Raw genomic sequence first — 21,891 nt, forward strand, 5'->3', positions numbered from 1 at the left:
ATTTGTAAACCCATTTCCTTGGCCTGTGTTCCTCATCATTCATAGTCTGAAATTTCAGTTCTTCAGAGGTTTACTACTGTGTTTCATTTTGCCCACTCTGAGGAGTCTGTTGGGTCTAATCTCACAATTATCGGGAACTCATATATCAGGCTCCAGTGACGATTATCACCATGCAGAAAGCTGAGCAGTCTTTGTGGGCTTTGGGCCTGTGTTGCATAAAAGGGTGCAGGAGATTTATGGAGGAGGCAGGCTGGTGATCCCATCAGTGCTGCACATGCTCACCATGTGACATGAGAGAGAAGCTGTGTTGCTCTGCAATCTTGCCCCCATCATCACCACAACCGAATCTGATGGGCCTTCTGGCATCATTAGAAATATTACTGACCTTGTCATCTCAACCTGTATGTTAATGCCTTTTAAATCATTTTTTGTCTGGAATATCCTCAATAAACGATTCCTTTCGTTCCTATATCTATAAGACTATGCTCATACTTAATTTATCCTTCTGTATTGATTAATGTAGTAATTCCCAGAGCCAAGGCTTTGTCAAGGCTGTGCTGAGAGAGAGAGAGAATATGTGTGTATACTTGATTTGCTCTGATATCTCTACAGCAGAGCTGATTGTTAATTTGTAAGCGGATTGCCTGACACGGAAAATTTTGTTCATTGTAAAAAAAGAGTGAGCTAATGACTTTTCTAATTTCCTTCTCTTCAGGGCTGCTCTCAATCCATTCATCCCCCAGTCTGTACTGATGTTTGGGATTGCCCCAGCCCAGATTTAAGACCTTGCCCTTGGCCTTGCTGAATTTCACGAGGTTCACATGAGCCCACTTCTCAAGACTGTCCAGGTCCTTCTGGATGTCATCTCTTCCCTCTGAAGTATCAGCTGCATCACTCAGCTTGGTGTCATCTTGTAGTGGATTTATGTGGCAAGGTTTTGGTAGTGGGGGGTGGCCTCTGCGAGAAGACTCCAGAAGCTGCCCCATGTTAGATAAAGGCCAGTTTCAGCCAAATCCAAAGGGACCTGCCGCTGCCCAGAGCCGAGCCAATAAGCGATGTTTGTGCCTCTATGAGAGCATATTTAAGAAAGGGAAAAACATTGCTGCGCAACAGCAGCTGGGTGAGGTGTGAGGAACAGCCCAGCAGACACCAAGGTCAGTGAAGAAGGAGGGGGAGGAGGTGCTCCAGGCGCTGGACCTGAAGTTCCCCTGCGGCCTGTGGAAAGGACCGTGGTGGACCAGGTTGTCCCCCTGCAGCCCATGGTGTACCATGGCAGAGCAGATTTCCACGCTGCAACCCGTGGAGGAACCCACAGTGGAGCAGGTGGATCTGACCTAAAGGAGGCTGTGGCCTGTGGAGAACACCTGCCGGAGCAGACTCTGGGCCAGATCTGTAGCCTGTGGAGAGGAGCGCATGCAAGAGCAGGTGACCTGAAAGGAGCTGCTGCCCGTGGGGGACCCATATTGGAGCAGTTTGCTCCTGATGGATGGACCCCGTGATACGGACCCATATTTGGAGCAGTTCTTGAGGAGCTGCTGCCTGTGGGAAGCCCATGTAGGATCAGTTTGGGAAGGACTGTATCCCATGGGAGGGACCCCACATTGGAGCGGGGGAAGAGAGTGACTGTGAAGGAGCGGCAGAGACAACGTGCTATAGGCTGACTGCAACCCCCATTCCCCAATTCCACTGCGCCACTTGGGGGGAGGAGGTAGAAGAGGGCGGATGGGGGGAAGATGTGTTTAGTTTGTTTTTCTTTCTTTCTGACTGCTCTAGTTTGTTAGTAATAGGCAATAAATGACATGAATCTCCCTATGCTGAGTCTGTTTTTCCCATGACGATAATTGTTAAGTGATCTCCCTGTCCTTATCTCAACCCTTGAGCCCTCTTCATCGTATTTTCTCCCCCTTTCCCTCTGAGGAGGGGGAGTGAGAGAGCAGTTGTGGTGGAGCTCTGCTGCCCATCTGAATAAAACCACCACAGTCATTTTTGGCACCCAATGTGGGGCGCAAAGAGTTGAGATAACAGTAGAACTGATTAAAACGCTTACGACTAACACACTTACTTACTAGTCACCATGTTCAGCTTGCTGTTATTATTTTAATGTGATCCTGTCTTATATAATCTGTGCCATGTTCTCCCTTCTCCTCTATATCCGTTCGGAGAATGTGCTAAAATCTGTGTTCGTTTTTGTTTGTTTTCTTTTTTAATTTGCTGTGTTGTAAAGCACTGGCCTTGAGTATAATCTGGTATTCAGGCCCTGCATTGTTATCATTTTGGTCTCCTGGAAATTATCTTTTTGGGAATATTCAAAATTACACTGTCTTCCTTTCCTGATCTGGAAGTCAGTTTATGAATAATATCAGGAATGGTACCTCCTCCTTCTTTCCCCATGGACTACTTGCAGCAGCTTTTGAGTACTTTGAATACCCATGGGTAACCAACATACTCCTATTGCTAGGTCTGCACAATGTGTTTCTCTTTCTCCCTAAGGTTAAGCAATTAATTAAGAATACCACCCAGGAATCTGCCCCAAGACAGTGTGGTTGTGGGTGGCAAGGTATGTGGGAGGATATGGGCAGGTACCTGTCACAGTTGTCTCCTCCGATGGTTTTGAACTTCACCCCTGAACAAGTGCAAAATCCTAAAAAACTGATAGAATGTTTGGAAGACGTATGCCCTGACCTTCACAGTGCTGGAGAATTCCAGCTTGCTGCACTGCAGGAGACCTGCATGGATGAACAGGGAGCTCCTGGTGAAGCTCAGACAGAAGAAGGAAGTTTACAGCATGTGGAAAAAGGGACAGGCCACTTGGGAGGAATATAGGGACACTGTCAGCGTATGCAGAGATGCGACAAGGAAGGCTAAGGCCCATTTGGAATTAAATCTAGCAAGGGATGTCAAGGACAACAAGAAGGGCTTCTTTAAATACATCAGTAGAAAAAGGAAGACTGGGGAAAATGTTGGCCTGCTGCTGAATGGGGCGGGTGCCCTGGTGACAAAGGATATAGAGAAGGCAGAGTTGCTGAATGGCTTTTTTGCGTCAGTCTTTACTGCTAAGATAAGCCCTCAGGAATCTCAGACTCTGGAGACAAGAGAGGAAGTCCAGAGAAAGGAGGATTTCCCTCGGTCGAAGAGGATCATCTAAGCAAACTTGACATCCGCAAATCCACAGGCCCCAATGGAACGCACCCATGGGTGCTGAGGGAGCTGGCCAATGTTATTGCTAGGCCACTCTCCATCATCTTTGAAAGGTCATGGAGAACAGGGGAGGTGCCTGAGGACTGGAAGAGAGTCAATATCACGCCAGTCTTCAAAAAGGGCAAGAAGGAGGACCCAGGCAACTACAGGCCAGTCAGCCTCACGTCCATCCCTGGAAAGGCGATGCTCATCCTGGAGATCATCTCCAAGCATGTGGAGGATAAGGTGATCAGGAGTAGTCAGCATGGAGTCACCAAGGGGAAATCATGCTTAACCAATTTGATAGCTTTCTATGATGAGATGACTAGCTGGGTAGATGAGGGGAGAGAAGTGGATGTGGTCTACCTTGACTTCAGCAAGGCTTTTGACACTGTCTCCCATAACATCCTCATAGACAAGCTCAGGAAGTGTGGGATGGATGAGTGGACAGTGAGGTGGATGGATAATTGGCTGGATGGCAGAGCTCAGAGGGTTGTGCTCAGTGGTGCTGAGTCTAGTTGGAGGCCTGTAGCTAGCGGTGTCCCCCAGGGGTCAGTACTGGGTCCAGTCTTGTTCAACTTATTCAACAACGACATGGATGATGGAACGGGAGTGCACCCTCAGCAAGTTTGCTGACAACACAAAGGTCGGAAGAGTGGCTGATACTCCAGAGGGCTGTGCTGCCATTCAGAGGGACCTTGACAGGCTGGAGGGTTGGGCCGAGAGGAACCTCATGAAGTTCAACAAGGGCAAGTGCAGGGTCCTGCACCTAGGGAGGAATAACCCCAAGCACTAGTACAGGCTGAGGGCTGACCTGCTGGAGAGCAGCTCTGCAGAGGAGCCTGGGAGTCCTGGTGGACAGCAGGCTGACCACGAGTCAGCAATGCGCCCTTGTGGCCCAGAAGGCCAACGGTATCCCGGGGTGCATTAGGAAGAGTGTTGCCAGTAGGTCAAGGGAGGTGATCCTGTCCCTCTACTCAGCCCTGGTGAGGCCTCACCTAGAGTATTGTGTCCAGTTCTGGGCTCCCCAGTACAAGAGGGACGTGGAACTACTGAAGCGAGTCCAGAAGAGGGCTACGAAGATGGTTAGGGGACTGGAGCACCTGTTGTACGAGGACAGGCTGAGAGCTGGGCCTGTTTATCCTGGAAAAGAGAAGACTGAGGGGAGACCTCATCAATGTGTATAAATATCTGAGAGGAGGGTGTCAAGAGGGTGGAGGCAGTCTCTTTTCAGTTGTGCCCAGCGACAGGACGAGAGGTGACAGGCACAAACTGAATCACAGGAAGTTCTGGCTGAATATGAGAGGGCACTTCTTTACTGTGAGGGTGAAAGAGCACTGGAACAGGTTGCCCAGAGAGGTTGTGGAGTCTCCTTCTTTGGAGATATTCAAAATCCACCTGGATGCCATCCTGTGCAACGTGCTCTAGGTGATCCTGCTCGGCAGGGGGGTTGGACTAGATGGTCTTCAGAGGTCCCTTCCAACCTCATCCGTTCTGTGATTCTGTGATTTTTTCTGACGGATGAAAAGCTCGATGTGAGTTGGCAGTGCGTGCTTGCAGCCCAGAAGGCCAACTGCATCCTGGGCTGCATTAAAAGAGGAGTGGCCAGCAGGTCGAGGGAGGTGATTGTCCCCTTCTACTCAGCCCTTGTGAGGCCCCACTTGGAGTACTGCGTCCAAGTCTGGAGCTCCCAGCACAAGAAGGATGTGGAGCTGTTAGAGCAGATCCAGAGGAGGGCCACAAAGATGATCAAGGGGCTGGAGCACCTCTCCTACAAAGAAAGGCTGAGAGAGCTGGGGCTGTTCAGCCTACAAAAGAGAAGGCTCTGGGGTGACCTCACTGCAACCTTTCAGTACTTCAAGGGGACTTATAAAAAAGATGGAGAGTGACTCTTTGTTCAATCAGATAATGACAGGACAAGGGGGAATGGTTTTAAACTAAAAGAGGGGAGATTTAGATTAGAGGCTAGGAGGAAGTTCTTCGCTCAGAGGGTGGTGAGGCACTGGAACAGGTTGCACAGAGAGGTTGTGGATGCCCCATCCCTCGAGGTGTTCAAGACCAGGTTAGATGAGGCCCTGAGCAACCTGATCTAGTGGATGGTGTCCCTGCCTATGGCAGGGTGGTTGGAACTAGATGATCTTTGTGGTCCTTTCCAACTCAGGCCATTCTATGATTCTATGATCTTTAGAGGTCCCTTCCAACCTCGGCTATTCTGTGATTCTGTGATTGTACTATGTGATCCTGTTTTATGTGGTTCATGCAATAGAATAGAATAGTTCAGTTGGAAGAGACGTCCAAAGATCATCTAGTCCAACTGCCTGACCACTTCAGGGCTAACCAAAATTTAAAGCATATTAAGAGACAGGTACACCCTTTGCTGGGTTAAAAACTGTATGGACAGATGGGCCCAGAGAGCAGTAGTGAATGGAGTGAACAATTAGTGAAGAATACCACCCAGGATTCTACCCCGAGGCAGCATGGTGGTGGGTGGCAAGGTGGGTGGGAGGATATGGGCAGGTACCTGTCACAGTTGTCTCCTCCGATGGTTTTGAACTTCACCCCTGAACAAGTGCGAAATCCTAAAAAAATGATAGAATGATTGAAAGATGTATGCCCTGACCCTCACAATGCTGGAGAATTCCAGCTTGCTGCACTGTGCTGGGACCTGGCCTGCACCTATCAAACGGCAGTTAACACTACCCAGCACCCTCAAATGGAGGAGGAGGTCTCTGAATCCGATGACCAGATAACACACACTTTGGCTAACCCAGAGGGCCAACTGTCAATGGTAACATTCGCCCCCATAGTCAAGACAAAACAATGGAAGGGGAAGTGAGCTCGTTCAGTAAGGGAATAAGCTCCTTCTAAAAAGTGCAAGGAGGGAAATGTGGAAGAGGCAGGCAACTCTAAAGCAGAGCCATCACAAAAACAGCAGGAAGTCAGAAATCATAAACGAGTCAGAAACCACCCAATCCCTATCCCTGAGTGAGTTGTGAGATATACAAAGGGATTTCGCTCTTCACTCTTCACCCAGGTGAGCACATCCTCACCTGGCTGCTTCGATGCTGGGACACTGGGGCCAATAGCCAGGAATTAGAAGGCAAGGAAGCCAAGCAGCTGGAATCCCTCTCTAGGGAAAGGGTCATTGACAGAGAGATTGGGACAGAGGCGCAGGTTCTCAGCCTCTGGAGGCGACTCCTGTCAGGTGTGAAGGAAAGGTATCCCTTCAAGGAAGACATTGTATATCAACTAGGCAAGTGGACCACCACGGAGAAATGTTTCCAGCACCTTAGGGAATTAGTCGTGCTGGAGATGGTTTATACTGATTTGGACAATGACCAGACACCCAAAGATTCTGATGAAGTCCAGTGCACACTGTCCATGTGGCAGAAGTTTGTACAGAGTGCACCATCATCACACGATAGCATGCTGGCAGAGATGAATTGGAGAGATAGGATGGGACCAACGGTGGATGTCATGTCCAGCCAGCTTCAGCAATATGAAGAAAAACTCTCTGTCTCACTACGGGCCTGCATTTTGGCTGTGGAGAAATTGTCCCAACAGGTTCACCACCTTGAAGAACATATATCTTCCTACTCACCCAGATGGAGCAGTATCTCAGCCATTAAGTGTCGGCATTTTCCTGCTCGAGGGAGAGAGCACCATGGACACACAGCACATGGCACGCTATGGTTTTATCTCCATGATCACGGGGAAGACATGAGGAACCTACCTTGACACTAGTAGCTCGGGTACGTGAAATGCAAGGAAATACAGCAGCCAAAATGGTGTCTCCAAGGAAAATTACTGCTCTGGTTCCTGTTGGGCAGTCCCCCAGAGGGAGTAGAAGGGCTGATCAGCTGGTTTTGCCATAAAACAAAATAAAGTCAAAGGACCTGTACAAGAGATCCAGTTTTTAGGAATAAAATGGCAAGATGGACGTCGTCAAATCCCAATGGATGTGATCAACAAAATAACAGCTATGTCTCCACCAACTAGCAAAAAAGAAACACAAACTTTCCTAGGTGTCGTGGGGTTTTGGAGAATTACACATTCCAAATTACAGTCTGATTGTAAGCCCGCTCTACCAAGTAACCCGTAAGAAGAATGCTTTTGAATGGGGCCCTGAGCAACAACAAGCCTTTGAACAAATTAAGCAGGAAATAGTTCATGCAGTAGCCCTTGGGCCAGTCTGAACGGGACCAGATGTAAAGAATGTGCTCTACACCGCAGCCGGGGAGAATGGCCCCACCTGGAGCCTCTGGCAGAAAGAGCCTAGGGAAACTCGAAGTCAACCCCTAGGGTTTTGGAGTTGGGGATACAGAGGATCTGAGGCCCACTACACTCCAACCGAAAGGAGATATTGGCAGCATATGAGGGAGTTCGATCTGCTTCGGAAGTGGTCGGTACTGAAGCACAGCTCCTCCTGGCACCCCGACTGCCGGTACTAGGCTGGATGTTCAAAGGAAGGGCCCCCTCTACACATCATGCAACTGATGCTACATGGAGCAAGTGGGTTGCACTGATTACTCAGCGGGCTCGAATAGGAAACCCCAGTCGCCCAGGAATCCTGGAAGTGATTATGGACTGGCCAGAAGGCAAATACTTTGGGATATCATCAGAGGAGGAGGTGGTCCGTGCTGAAGAAGCCCCACTGTACAACAAGCTACCAGAAAATGAGAAGAAATATGCCCTGTTCACTGATGGGTCCTGTCGTATTGTGGGAAAGCATCGGAGGTGGAAAGCTGCTGTATGGAGTCCTACACGACGAGTTGCAGAAGCTGCTGAGGGAGAAGGTGAATCGAGCCAGTTTGCAGAAGTGAAAGCCATTCAGCTGGCTTTAGATATTGCTGACAACAAAGCACAGAAAAAAAGAAATGTAACAATCAAGTTCATTACTACCAGAAACTGGACACCTTGATAAGCTTCTTCATTTTCTGTGTTTTGGAAGTCCATTCCTTCCAAGGTATGGAACAAAGTATTTGAGAAGAGGAAGTAGGAAGACCCTACCTGCAGGACATGAGGAACATTCCCAGTGTCTACAAGCCTGTCTTTTTCCTCCCAATTCTCAACCTATAGCAGTACCACCTTTTCCAAACACCACATACTTAAGTTTCTCCTCTACTTTTCCCACACAATTCTAGGGAGAAACTGAATGTTTGTTCTTTTACTAATTTAAGGATAGAATAGAAGTTGGCATATCCAGCTTAATGCTCATACCAGTCCTGTTCTCTACACTGTCCTACACACATACAGAAATTATAACATTTTCAGATGAAAACTGTGTAATTCCCTCTTAGCTATCAAAAAGCCCACACAAGAAATACCTTCATCATACCTGTGAGGATGCAAAGCATTACCAAGATGCCTGTCCTCAAGTCACTCATGTTTCCATTCAAAGTGGAAAAACAAACATATTCAAAACATATCTTTTAAGAATTTAACTCTTCCAGAGTTAAATACGGTAGCCACATCAAGAAGTAAGCTACCATGAAATCAACTCCAGCAACAACTTTCTAGACCTAGAACAACTGCAAGATATACTGAGAAACAGGTGCATCTGCTTTATTCAGTTATATGCTTTGTTGGATTTGAGCTATAAATAAGATCTGAGTTCCATTTCTTTATAATCACGTTAAAATACGTTTGCAGAAAGTAGGAGTGCATTGAATTTCACTGCAGCTATACAAGTAAGCCTATGAATGCACTTCATGCTGTCAGCAGACAAGTTTCAACTTACATTGCTTGGGTAGGGCTTCTGCCAATCTCCTCAGGCTGGAGAGACTGTCAGCTCCAAGCTGATTTAAGATACTAGGAAGCATTTCTGTCAGCTGCTTTGTCTCAGCATGGCCAGTAATAGTGAAAGTGTTAGCAGCCAGAGATGCCTGAACTTTAGGGTTATTGAAGTGAATGACTGTTCCTTGGTTGGTAAACATATTTACCTGAAAGAAAAAAAAAAATCCAATACACTTCAAGCAGTTTAGCATGATTTTTCAATTTAACAGGAAACTAGCTGAAGCTCCTAGAGCTCAATAGAGCTCCTAGAGAAGACTGAGGGGAGACCTCATCAATGTGTATAAATATCTGAGAGGAGGGTGTCAAGAGGGTGGAGGCAGTCTCTTTTCAGTTGTGCCCAGCGACAGGACGAGAGGTGACAGGCACAAACTGAATCACAGGAAGTTCTGGCTGAATATGAGAGGGCACTTCTTTACTGTGAGGGTGAAAGAGCACTGGAACAGGTTGCCCAGAGAGGTTGTGGAGTCTCCTTCTTTGGAGATATTCAAAATCCACCTGGATGCCATCCTGTGCAACGTGCTCTAGGTGATCCTGCTCGGCAGGGGGGTTGGACTAGATGGTCTTCAGAGGTCCCTTCCAACCTCATCCGTTCTGTGATTCTGTGATTTTTTCTGACGGATGAAAAGCTCGATGTGAGTTGGCAGTGCGTGCTTGCAGCCCAGAAGGCCAACTGCATCCTGGGCTGCATTAAAAGAGGAGTGGCCAGCAGGTCGAGGGAGGTGATTGTCCCCTTCTACTCAGCCCTTGTGAGGCCCCACTTGGAGTACTGCGTCCAAGTCTGGAGCTCCCAGCACAAGAAGGATGTGGAGCTGTTAGAGCAGATCCAGAGGAGGGCCACAAAGATGATCAAGGGGCTGGAGCACCTCTCCTACAAAGAAAGGCTGAGAGAGCTGGGGCTGTTCAGCCTACAAAAGAGAAGGCTCTGGGGTGACCTCACTGCAACCTTTCAGTACTTCAAGGGGACTTATAAAAAAGATGGAGAGTGACTCTTTGTTCAATCAGATAATGACAGGACAAGGGGGAATGGTTTTAAACTAAAAGAGGGGAGATTTAGATTAGAGGCTAGGAGGAAGTTCTTCGCTCAGAGGGTGGTGAGGCACTGGAACAGGTTGCACAGAGAGGTTGTGGATGCCCCATCCCTCGAGGTGTTCAAGACCAGGTTAGATGAGGCCCTGAGCAACCTGATCTAGTGGATGGTGTCCCTGCCTATGGCAGGGTGGTTGGAACTAGATGATCTTTGTGGTCCTTTCCAACTCAGGCCATTCTATGATTCTATGATCTTTAGAGGTCCCTTCCAACCTCGGCTATTCTGTGATTCTGTGATTGTACTATGTGATCCTGTTTTATGTGGTTCATGCAATAGAATAGAATAGTTCAGTTGGAAGAGACGTCCAAAGATCATCTAGTCCAACTGCCTGACCACTTCAGGGCTAACCAAAATTTAAAGCATATTAAGAGACAGGTACACCCTTTGCTGGGTTAAAAACTGTATGGACAGATGGGCCCAGAGAGCAGTAGTGAATGGAGTGAACAATTAGTGAAGAATACCACCCAGGATTCTACCCCGAGGCAGCATGGTGGTGGGTGGCAAGGTGGGTGGGAGGATATGGGCAGGTACCTGTCACAGTTGTCTCCTCCGATGGTTTTGAACTTCACCCCTGAACAAGTGCGAAATCCTAAAAAAATGACAGAATGATTGAAAGATGTATGCCCTGACCCTCACAATGCTGGAGAATTCCAGCTTGCTGCACTGTGCTGGGACCTGGCCTGCACCTATCAAACGGCAGTTAACACTACCCAGCACCCTCAAATGGAGGAGGAGGTCTCTGAATCCGATGACCAGATAACACACACTTTGGCTAACCCAGAGGGCCAACTGTCAATGGTAACATTCGCCCCCATAGTCAAGACAAAACAATGGAAGGGGAAGTGAGCTCGTTCAGTAAGGGAATAAGCTCCTTCTAAAAAGTGCAAGGAGGGAAATGTGGAAGAGGCAGGCAACTCTAAAGCAGAGCCATCACAAAAACAGCAGGAAGTCAGAAATCATAAACGAGTCAGAAACCACCCAATCCCTATCCCTGAGTGAGTTGTGAGATATACAAAGGGATTTCGCTCTTCACTCTTCACCCAGGTGAGCACATCCTCACCTGGCTGCTTCGATGCTGGGACACTGGGGCCAATAGCCAGGAATTAGAAGGCAAGGAAGCCAAGCAGCTGGAATCCCTCTCTAGGGAAAGGGTCATTGACAGAGAGATTGGGACAGAGGCGCAGGTTCTCAGCCTCTGGAGGCGACTCCTGTCAGGTGTGAAGGAAAGGTATCCCTTCAAGGAAGACATTGTATATCAACTAGGCAAGTGGACCACCACGGAGAAATGTTTCCAGCACCTTAGGGAATTAGTCGTGCTGGAGATGGTTTATACTGATTTGGACAATGACCAGACACCCAAAGATTCTGATGAAGTCCAGTGCACACTGTCCATGTGGCAGAAGTTTGTACAGAGTGCACCATCATCACACGATAGCATGCTGGCAGAGATGAATTGGAGAGATAGGATGGGACCAACGGTGGATGTCATGTCCAGCCAGCTTCAGCAATATGAAGAAAAACTCTCTGTCTCACTACGGGCCTGCATTTTGGCTGTGGAGAAATTGTCCCAACAGGTTCACCACCTTGAAGAACATATATCTTCCTACTCACCCAGATGGAGCAGTATCTCAGCCATTAAGTGTCGGCATTTTCCTGCTCGAGGGAGAGAGCACCATGGACACACAGCACATGGCACGCTATGGTTTTATCTCCATGATCACGGGGAAGACATGAGGAACCTACCTTGACACTAGTAGCTCAGGTACGTGAAATGCAAGGAAATACAGCAGCCAAAATGGTGTCTCCAAGGAAAATTACTGCTCTGGTTCCTGTTGGGCAGTCCCCCAGAGGGAGTAGAAGGGCTGATCAGCTGGTTTTGCCATAAAACAAAATAAAGTCAAAGGACCTGTACAAGAGATCCAGTTTTTAGGAATAAAATGGCAAGATGGACGTCGTCAAATCCCAATGGATGTGATCAACAAAATAACAGCTATGTCTCCACCAACTAGCAAAAAAGAAACACAAACTTTCCTAGGTGTCGTGGGGTTTTGGAGAATTACACATTCCAAATTACAGTCTGATTGTAAGCCCGCTCTACCAAGTAACCCGTAAGAAGAATGCTTTTGAATGGGGCCCTGAGCAACAACAAGCCTTTGAACAAATTAAGCAGGAAATAGTTCATGCAGTAGCCCTTGGGCCAGTCTGAACGGGACCAGATGTAAAGAATGTGCTCTACACCGCAGCCGGGGAGAATGGCCCCACCTGGAGCCTCTGGCAGAAAGAGCCTAGGGAAACTCGAAGTCAACCCCTAGGGTTTTGGAGTTGGGGATACAGAGGATCTGAGGCCCACTACACTCCAACCGAAAGGAGATATTGGCAGCATATGAGGGAGTTCGATCTGCTTCGGAAGTGGTCGGTACTGAAGCACAGCTCCTCCTGGCACCCCGACTGCCGGTACTAGGCTGGATGTTCAAAGGAAGGGCCCCCTCTACACATCATGCAACTGATGCTACATGGAGCAAGTGGGTTGCACTGATTACTCAGCGGGCTCGAATAGGAAACCCCAGTCGCCCAGGAATCCTGGAAGTGATTATGGACTGGCCAGAAGGCAAATACTTTGGGATATCATCAGAGGAGGAGGTGGTCCGTGCTGAAGAAGCCCCACTGTACAACAAGCTACCAGAAAATGAGAAGAAATATGCCCTGTTCACTGATGGGTCCTGTCGTATTGTGGGAAAGCATCGGAGGTGGAAAGCTGCTGTATGGAGTCCTACACGACGAGTTGCAGAAGCTGCTGAGGGAGAAGGTGAATCGAGCCAGTTTGCAGAAGTGAAAGCCATTCAGCTGGCTTTAGATATTGCTGAACGAGAAAAGTGGCCAGTTCTCTATCTCTATACTGATTCATGGATGGTAGCAAATGCCCTGTGGGGGTGGTTGCAGCAATGGAAGCAGAACAACTGGCAGCGCAGAGGTAAACCCATCTGGGCTGCTGCATTGTGGCAAGATATTGCTGCCCGGGTAGAGAACCTGGTTGTAAAGGTACGCCATGTACTTTTGGATTTACATGTACATTACAAATGTACATTTACATGTACATTTACATGTGCACACTGTCCATGTGGTGGAAGTTTGTACAGGGTGCACCATCATCACATGCCAGAACACTGGCAGGTATGAATTGGGAAGATGAGATGGGACCAACAGTGGATGTTGTGTCCAGCCAGCTTCAGCAATACAAAGAAAATCTCTCTGCCTCACATTTGGTGCCAAAAAGGACTGTGGTGGTTTTACCTTGCTGGGCACCTGAACTCCACAACAGCTGTTCTCTCACGCCCCCTCCTTAGAAGAAGAGGGGAAGAAGAAAGTATGCTGGAAATAAAACAAAAAAAGAAAAACAACTCACGCATTGAGATAAGGTTAATTTAATTAAAGGGAAAAGGAAGAGGGGAAAACAGATAAGCAATGGCTACGCGGAAGTACAGAGAGAGAGAAAAGAAATTACTCTCTTCTTCCCGTCAACAATCAATGTTCGGCCACGTCCTGGGAAGCAGGGCCTCAATATGCATAGTGGTTGTTTGGGAGGACAGATGTTTTCATAATGAGAGACCCCCCTCTCCTTCCCCTTTCCCAGCTTTTATTGCTGAGTGTGACATCATATAGTATGGAATATCCCTTTGCTCTGGGATCATATTATCAGTTCTGAAAAAGGGTGAAACTTAGGATATCAGAATTCTCAAAGAATATCATTTAGCTGCACAGAAGAAGCATAGGAATGGAAAAAGACAGTTAAAATGGTTACTTGTGAAAATTGTCTCCTAAATTATGTGAAAGATTAAAGGTGGAAGAATGACAAAAGTTGCAGTCCCAGTGTCAGTGGAAAAGCTCTCCTGAAAGACATGGCTAATGCTGCATAAGTAACAACAGGGTACATTGAGAAGATGTGTTAAAATCATATTCAGGAAATGCATCACAGGTCACAAGCATAAGTGATCAGACTAAAGTGAAGTAATATTTGTCCTGATTTCAGTGAACACAAAGATCAAATATTCAATATATTTTCAGGCAGTGAAGGAAATATGCCTGATATTCAAAGTCAAAGGAAATGTTTGTTCAAAAGAATGCCATATTCAGCACACGAGAAAGAAATATATGGCACATCAACAGGGCACCACAGGGAATAATAATGTTATCATTCCTAATGTAGATGCTCCAGGACATTAGGGGAAAAATGCTGTTATTTGGAAAAATATGCATACATGTTAGTAAACTAATGAAGGAAAGTAGCAGCGTTATGGATCACAGGAGCAAAAGTGTCGGGAGAGATACCTTCTCCAGAAACCATCTCTGGAAGTTTAGAGATGAGACTCACTAAATAATTCTTAAATGTTGAAGAGATACTAAAGATATAAACATTGAATGGAAGTCCAGGAAGAATGAACTAAAGTACAGTGCTATTTTCATCTCAGATATTACAATGTTGTACCATGTGCTGTTGAGTAGCATGGAGTGATCCATAATATACATGAGCATCTAGGAAGAGAGAGAGATCCTCAGCAAACAGTGTCCTTTTCTCACCATGCCTGTAACTCTTAAACTGAGCAACCCAAAATACTTGGCCTTCAAGCCTTTCATGAGCTATGGGATGCCTCTATTTATAACACCCCGCAGAAGCAGTCTAGAGAGTAGTTAGAGAAGTGCTGCATAAGGAATCCCCTGCCTTCACTGAACATGGTTGAAACAGGTGTTAGTGAATACTTGGAAACTTGTGTCAATCAGAATGATAAAGGCTTACATAGAAAAGTTTTCATGTAAGGCTCCCATGGTAGACAGGCACAATGAATATCTTGCTAGAGAACAGATAAAAGTCAGAAATCACCATATTACTTTCTGGTTGTATGTGAAAAAGATGATATCTTATATATTTATGCATAGATGAATGAGAATCAAATAAACACATTGTTCCTGTAGACATCCAATACTGAATTCAAGAAAGCTTGGTCATTTAAGCCATGATCACAGAAATTCTTTAACACCTTGTCCTGATTTTGGCTGGGATAGAATTAATTTTCTTCCTAGTAGCTGGTAGGATGCTGTGTTTTAGTTTAGGATGAAAATAGTGCTGATAACACACCCATGTTTTAGTTGTTGCAGAGTGGGGCTTACACTAAGCTGAGGACTTTTCTGCTTCTCGTTGCCATGCCAATGAATAGGCTGGGGGAGCACAAGAAGCCAGGAAGGGACACAACCAGGACAGTTGATACAAACAGACCAAAGGAATATTCCATACGTCATGCTCAGCAATAATTCGGGGGGAGGAGATGGCTGGTAGGAGAGAGCCGACCCTCGGTGGTATCAGTTGCTGCTATAGTCAAGAAGAAACAATGGAAGCAGAAGCCAGCCCAGCTACTAGGAGGAAAATTAACTCTATCCTAACTAAAACCAGGACACCAGCTCATTTAGTAACGGAAGAAGCTTCTCCTAAGAGGGAGCAGGAGGAAGAAATAGAAGAGGCAGACTGCTCTGCAGTATGGCCATCACAAGAAGAGGAGGGGGAGTGAGAAAATAAGTGAGTCAGAAACCACCCAATTCCTATCCCTGAGTGAGCTGCAAAATATGCAAAAGATTTCAGCCATCGTCCAGGAGACTACATTGTCAGGTGGCTACTCTGATTCTGGGATAAGGGGGCCAGAAGCCAGGAACTGGAAGGCAAGGAAGCCCAACAGCTGAGATCCCTCTCTAGGGAAGGGGGCATTGATGAAGCGATTGGAATAGGAGCACAAGTCCTCAGCCTCTGGAGGTGACTCCTGTTGGGTGTGAAGGAAAGGTATCCTGAAGGGAAGATGTTGTAGGCGAGTGGACCACCATGGAGAGAGGTATCCAGTACTTGAGAGAATTAGTCATGCTGGAGAAGAGGGTACTTGAAGGTCCCAAAAAGGTACCGCTGGGCTTTCGGCATAGCTGCCTTAAGTACGGAGAAGATGAAGCAGCTGTCTACCTTACCTGGTCTCTTTTGAGGATCATTCTGTTGTGGGGTTGCTCACAGTTGAAGAATAGCAGGTGCCAACTGCTACCACAATGGTGCACTGGCAGCAATATTACACCAACCGACACTCCCTGATTCCCATCCATAAGCTGATTCATCACCTGGAGAGCCAAGGAGTGATCAGCAACTCACTCATCCTTTAATAGTCCCATATGGCCAGTGCAAAAGTCCAATGGAGAGTGGAGGCAGTGGACTGTCATGGACTTTCCAATTCATTGCTGCCAGTGTGCTGGCATGAATGTAGTCACACCATCGCTGAGTGCTGCAGTTGCTGAACACGCTAGAACTGGAGTCAAAGGCAGCCAAGCGGTATGCCAAAATTGATATCGCTAATACATTTTTCCCATACCTTTGACAGCAGAGTGCAGGCCACGGTTTGCTTTCACTTAGAGGAGCATCCAGTACAGCTGTAATTGACTGCCCCAGGGATGGAAACACATCCCTACCATTTGCCATGGGCTGATCCAGACCGCCCTGTAAGAGAATGAAGCTTCTGAACACCTGCAATACATTGATGACATCATTGTATGGGGCAACACTGCAGGAATATTTGAGAAAGGAAAGAGAATGGTCTAAATTTTTTTGAAAGCCAGTTTTGCTATAAAACAGACTGCAGTGGTTTTACCCTGCTGGCCAGCTAAACACCACCACAACAGCTGTCTCACTCCCCCTCCTCAAAAGAAGAAGGGGAAGGGGAGAAGAAAGTATTCTTGAATGAAAAAAAAAAAAGGCTCACAGGTTGAGATAAGGATAATTTAATTAAAGAGAAAAGAAAGAGGGGAAAAAAAAAAAAAGGTCACACAGAAGCACAGAGGGAAAAAACAAAATAAAAAAGAAATCTATTCTCTACTTTCCATCAACAAGCAATGTTTGGTGTCCTGGTTTCAGCTAGGATAGAGTTAATTTTCCTCCAAGTAGCTGGTGGGGTGCTATGTTTTGGATTTAGGATGAGAAGAATGTTGATAACACACTGATGTTTTAATTGTTGCAGAGCAGTGCTTACACTAAGCCAAGGACTTTTCAGCTTCTCGCTCTGTCCTGCCAGCGGGCAGGCTGGGGGTGCAGCGGGAGCTGGGAGGGGACAGACCCAGGACATCTGACCCAAAGTGGCCAAAGGGGTATTCCATACCATCTAATGTCATGCTGAACAATTAATATGGGGGGGGCTGGCAGGGGTGGGGGGCCGGTTGCTCAGGGATAGGCTGGGCATCGGTCAGCAGGTGGTGAGCAATTGCATTGTGCATCACTTGTTTTGTACACATTATGAGTAGTAGTACTATTATCATTATTATTGTTTTTTCTTTTCTTTTCTTTTTTCTTTATTTTTCTTTTCTTTTCTGTCCTAATGAACTATCTCAACCCACAGGCTTCATTTTCCTGATTCTCTCCCCCATCCCAGAGAGGGAGGGGGGAGGGTGAGCGAACGGCTGTGTGGTGCTTAGCTGCCGGCCGGGTTAAACCACAACAGTCCATATAAATCACCTCCCATACAGCTAATTCCCTCAGGTACTGGATTCCCTTCTCCATAAAGGTCCACTTGCCTGGTAGACATACAAGTTCTTCCTTGAAGTGATACCTTTCCTTCACAGCTGACAGGAGACACCTCCAGAGGCTGTAGCCTGGTGCTCCATTTCCAATTGCTTTGTCAATGCCTGCATCTCTAGCAAGGGATCCCAGCCACCTGGCTTCCCTGCCCTCTAATTCCGGACTATTGGCTTCAGTGTCCCAGCACCTGAGCAGCCACGTGACAAGGTGCTCACCTACACAACAACCGAAGTCTTTTCGCACATCTCGTAGCTCATGCTGGTGTAGGTTCCGGGTAGTTATTGTTGTTTTTGCAAAATCTTCATCTTCATCGTCCTGTTCCTCTGATGGCCCAGCCTGGTCTTCTCCATACCTAGTCTTAGCAGGAGTTTCACTGCGTTCTAAACGATCTGACTCTCTAAACCATGTTTTCATCTTGATTACAGGTGCAACTGACACTGGTACAGTTTGTTTCCCTGGCTCAGCCTTGGGGCCCGTTGTAGGGCTTGGAGTGGCTGCTGGGCCTGTCTCAGAGGTTGAAGTGGCTGCAGGGTCTGTCACTGAGGTTATAGTAGCATCGATTGCAGCTCGGTAAGCATAGGCCAAGCCCCAAAACGTTGCAGTGATTTGTGTCTCTTCGGAATTGCCAGGGCGATGACACACCTTTTTCAAGCATTCTACCAGTTTTTTAGGATTTTCAGGGGTGAATTTCCAAAGCACTGGAGGTGCCCACTGCTCTAGATGCCTGCCCATATCCTCCCACTCTCCCTGCCACTCATAACTATCCCGCCTCAGGACAGATCTCTGGATGACATTCTTAAGTATTTGTTTAACCTTAGACAAGACCTGAAGCGCATTCAGGAGACATAACAATAAGAACATGCTGGTCTGAACATCCCAAGGATATTCGAAGTTTTGGCAAGCTACCATAACTTGACTGGAGGAGAAGAAAGGGGGAGTGAACAAGTGAGAAAAAACATCTTCCCCTGACACCTCCACAGATTGGCTCCCTGAAGAAAAAGGGTAAAAGGTGTAATTATTAAGTTTCTGAGGCAGGGTTTCCAAAGTATGGAGTTGATGGCAATGCTGAGTACAAATACCAGATTAGTCTCATGGCTGGTAATTTTATCATATCATAAGCCAGTGTTACACAGTAAAGCAAAATAATAACCCGTACCAACCCCCCAGAAGTGATAAGCAACATGTCAGGGAACACATACAGTAAGTAATGTGCTATATAACTCAGTTTGGAAAGCAGGCACAGCAGATTTGAGGTCACAAAAATCAACGTTGTGATTAGCAACCATTAAACTGATGTAATGCTTATAAGAATCTTGTTTTAACACGCTCTGGTCAGATCTGTTTTTATCTCAACCCTTCGAGCCCCATGTTGGGTGCCAAAAAGGACTGTTGTGGTTTAACCCGGCCGGCAGATAAGCACCACACAGCCGTTCGCTCACCCTCCCCCCTCCCTCTCTGGGATGGGGAATCAGGAAAATGAAGCCTGTGGGTTGAGATAAAGACAGTTTATTAGGACAGAAAAAAAAAAGAATAATGATAATAGTACTACTACTAATAATGTGTACAAAACAAGTGATGCACAATGCAATTGCTCACCACCCACTGACCGATGCCCAGCCTATCCCTGAGCAGCCGGTCCCCCCACCCCTGCCAGCCCCCCCATATTAATTGTTCAGCATGACGTCAGATGGTATGGAATACCCCTTTGGCCACTTTGGGTCAGATGTCCTGGGTCTGTCCCCTCCCAGCTCCCGCTGCACCCCCAGCCTGCCCGCTGGCAGGACAGAGCGAGAAGCTGAAAAGTCCTTGGCTTAGCGTAAGCACTGCTCTGCAACAATTAAAACATCAGTGTGTTATCAACATTATTCTCATCCTAAATCCAAAACATAGCACCCCACCAGCTACTAGGAGGAAAATTAACTCTATCCGAACTGAAACCAGGACATTTGGCCACGTCCTTTGAAGCAGGGCCTCAGTATGTGTAGCGGTTGTTTAAGAGGACAAACATCTTCATAACGATAGCCCACCCTTCTCCTTTCCCTTTCCCAGCTTTTATTGCGGAGTGTGACAACATATGGTATGAAATATCACAGAATCACAGAATCGTCTAGGTTGGAAGAGACCTCCAAGATCATCTAGTCCAACCTCAGCCCTAACACTAACAAGTCCTACACTAAATCATATCACTAAGGGCTACATCTAAACGTCTTTTAAAGACCTCCAGGGATGGCGACTCAACCACCTCCCCAGGCAGTCCATTCCAATGCCTAACAACCCCTTCAGTAAAGAAGTTCTTCCTAACATCCAACCTAAACCTCCCCTGGCACAACTTTAGCCCATTCCCCCTCGTCCTGTCACCAGACATGTGGGAGAATAGACCAATCCCCACCTCTCTACAGCCTCCTTTAAGGTACCAATAGAGAGCGATGAAGTCTCCCCTGAGCCTCCTATTCTCGAGGCTAAACAATCCCAGCTCCCTCAGCCGCTCCTCGTAAGACTTGTTCTCCAGACCCCTCACCAGCTTCGTTGCCTTTCTCTGGACTCGCTCGAGCACCTCCATGTCCTTCTTGCAGCGAGGGGCCCAAAACTGAACACAGTACTCAAGGTGCGGCCTCACCAGAGCCGAGTACAGGGGCACAATCACTTCCCTAGACCTGCTGGCCACACTGCTTCTTATACAGGCCAGGATGCTGTTGGCCTTCTTGGCCACCTGGGCACACTGCTGGCTCATATTCAGCCGACTATCAACCAATACTCCCAGGTCCTTCTCGGCCAGGCAGCTTTCCAGCCACTCATCTCCCAGCCTGTAGCTCTGCTTGGGGTTGTTGTGCCCCAGGTGCAGGACCCGGCACTTGGCCTTGTTGAACTTCATACAGTTGACCTCAGCCCATCGGTCCAGCCTATCCAGATCCTCCTGCAGAGCCTTCCTGCCCTCGAGCAGATCGACACACGCACTTAGCTTGGTGTCATCTGCAAACTTGCTGACGGTGCACTCGATCCCCTCATCCAGATCATCGATAAAGATATTGAAGAGGACCGGCCCCAACACTGAGCCCTGGGGGACTCCACTAGTGACCGGCCTCCAACTGGATTTGGCTCCATTCACCACAACTCTTTGGGCCTGGCCATCCAGCCAGTTTTTAACCCAACAAAGCGTACGCCAGTCCAAGCCACGAGCAGCCAGTTTCTTGAGGAGAATGTTGTGGGAAACGGTGTCAAAAGCCTTACTGAAGTCAAGGTAGACCACATCCACAGCCTTCCCCTCATCCACCAAGCGCGTCACTTGGTCATAGAAGGAGATCAGGTGAGTCAAGCAGGACCTGCCTTTCATAAACCCATGCTGACTGGGCTTGATCGCCTGCTTGCCCTGCAAGTGCCGCGTGATGACCCTCAAGACAATCTGCTCCATGAGCTTCCCTGGCACTGAGGTCAAGCTAACAGGCCTATAGTTCCCCGGGTCTACCCTCCGGCCCTTCTTGTAGATGGGCGTCACGTTTGCTAGCCGCCAGTCGACTGGGACCTCCCCTGATAGCCAGGACTGCCGATAAGTAATGGAAAGCGGCTTGGCCAGCTCCTCCGCCAGTTCGCTCAGTACCCTCGGGTGGATCCCATCCGGCCCCATCGACTTGGAGGTGGTCGGAAACTGTCTTGGGCAGAGTGACCACGAAATGGTAGAGTTCTCTATTCTTGGCGAGGCCAGGAAGGGGACCAGTAAAACTGCTGTATTGGACTTCCGGAGGGCTGACTTTGAGCTGCTCAGGACGCTGGTTGGCCGAGTCCCTTGGGAGGCGGTTCTGAAGGGCAGAGGAGTCCAGGAAGGCTGGGCGCTCCTCAAGAAGGAAATCGTGATGGCACAGGAGCGGTCCGTCCCCACGTGCCCAAAGACGAGCCGGCGTGGAAGAAGACCGGCCTGGCTCAACAGAGAGTTGCGGCTTGTGCTTAGCAGAAAAAAGAGGGCTTATAATCTTTGGAAAAAAGGGCGGGCCACTGAGGAGGACTACAAGGATGTAGCGAGGCTGTGCAGGGAGAAAATTAGAAAGGCCAAAGCTCATCTGGAGCTCAACCTGGCTACTGCCGTTAAAGACAACAAAAAATCCTTTTACAAATATATCAATGCGAAACGGAGGACTAAGGAGAATCTCCATCCTTTACTGGATGCGAGGGGAAACCTAGTTACTAAGGATGAGGAAAAGGCTGAGGTGCTTAATGCCGCCTTTGCCTCAGTCTTTAGCGGCAATACCGG

The 21,891-nt window shown here is 47.6% G+C and overlaps 2 protein-coding genes across 2 annotated transcripts in view; both read right to left on the reverse strand.

The window, feature by feature from the left end:
* Positions 1–21,891, reverse strand: part of LOC308184985 (uncharacterized protein) — a gene marked incomplete at its 5' end in the record, with an annotated part of 185,793 nt that overhangs the window by 121,969 nt on the left and 41,933 nt on the right. The window lies entirely within an intron of this gene.
* LOC308184722 (uncharacterized protein) overlaps positions 1–21,891 on the reverse strand; it is a 362,730-nt gene that overhangs the window by 116,887 nt on the left and 223,952 nt on the right. The window lies entirely within an intron of this gene.

Source organism: Anser brachyrhynchus (genome assembly GCF_964034855.1).
Source record: "Anser brachyrhynchus genome assembly, chromosome: W".
NCBI classification, from domain to species: Eukaryota; Metazoa; Chordata; class Aves; order Anseriformes; family Anatidae; genus Anser; species Anser brachyrhynchus.